The 1,467-nt window shown below is 42.9% G+C and overlaps 1 pseudogene; it reads right to left on the bottom strand.

The window, feature by feature from the left end:
- Positions 1 to 577: 577 nt before the first annotated feature.
- Positions 578 to 983, bottom strand: LOC101595709 (annotated as a pseudogene).
- Between the last annotated feature and the right edge of the window lie 484 nt (positions 984 to 1,467).

Genomic DNA, 1,467 nt, shown 5'->3' with positions numbered 1-1,467 from the left:
AAAGTAATTTTTTTGTATCACTGTTTGCAGCGGTAAAATATGGAGTACAAGTGAAATGCCCATCTGTTTCTATGGTATGGCTGTCTTATGGCTCAGTGCTAGAGTACTCGCCTAGTATGCAGGAGACCTCCTCGTCATTGCAAAAAAGCACAAAAATAAATAGATAATGGAATTCTGTGTAGAAGTGTACATTTTTTAAGGAAGACATTCTCTATACATGGTTATAGAAAGATTTCTAAGCTATAATGAACAGTGAGAGGGAAAATGCAGAAAAGTGTCCAAAGTGAGGAGTCTCGGGACATAAATTTCACATTTGCTTATATTGGCATGCAGAAGCTCTGGAAGCATGCACGGGAAACTAATCATGACACACGCCCTTGGAGGGAAGGGTAGAAACTAGACAGAGAATCTAGGTGGGCAGGTGTCCTCACTAAACGTACTCAGATTCTGTTTCACTCCTAAACCTCTGGGATGTGTTATCTAAGTTTGAAAAATAATCTTAAATCTAATTTTATTTATTTATTTATTTTAGTCATTCCCAGATTTACTGAAAATATTACAGAATAGCAGGAAACTTTCAAACGGCTCCGCGTGGTGTCTTGAAGTTCATCCCGACTGTAGGCTGAGTGACCTGGAGGTTGGAGAGACTGCCGAAGTCCAAAAGGTTGAGCATGTTCTTCGCGTCAGGATCCACCTCAATGATCTCCTCATGCGGGGCTGAGACCTCAGGACACCATTGTCTCTCCTCTCTCCATCTTCTTCCTGTCGCTCGAGGGAGAGTCCTCTCACAGGATCTCTCTCAATCCGCTTCATCAGACGCTAACATGGCCTCTATCTTGTTGCGGAGCTTCTTGCGGGGAGTGATGGCGACCTCCTCGCACACCCGCGTGTTGGTGTGGAAGTCATTGCCCAGGCGTGCGTACGGTGCTTCATGACGATGACCCAGCTGCTTTCCTCATGGTCTTCATGCACACGCAGCCCATGTTGGCGGGTCCTAGGGAAAGAGCTTAAATCTAATCTTAAATCACTCACAAAGTGCAGAACATAAGCAGGGAAACAAGAACTTGACTAAATCAAGAAACATAGGTTATATTTCACTGTAGGTCTTGGTGTCGAAATCATTCTTTGTAACATACTCATCAAAATTCCTAGGTCAGCATGGGGCATGAAGAGAGCTCTAAAGTTAGTCTCAGGGTTTAAACTAATCCAATATTAACCTTACCTAATAGTTTTGAGGATTAAAGAAGGTAGAAGAGTCCCAGGGAAGGTTGGGAGTTACAGGGGCAGGGTTCCATTATATGATGATTACATTTTCTGAAATGTGTCAACTCAGGAGACAGGATATAGAAAATATAGCTGCACCCAATGAGGTAGTGGGAAGTCATGTTTGAAACCCTTCTGTCTTGGGAGTTCTGGAATTGACATCATGTATGGTCAACATCATGTATGGTTTTCAATATGAGGGAT

The sequence above is a fragment of the Jaculus jaculus genome, chromosome 4 (assembly GCF_020740685.1).
Source record: "Jaculus jaculus isolate mJacJac1 chromosome 4, mJacJac1.mat.Y.cur, whole genome shotgun sequence".
Lineage (NCBI taxonomy): Eukaryota > Metazoa > Chordata > Mammalia > Rodentia > Dipodidae > Jaculus > Jaculus jaculus.
The sequence above is the reverse complement of the archived record's forward strand: the minus strand, read 5'-3'. Positions and strand labels throughout refer to the sequence as shown.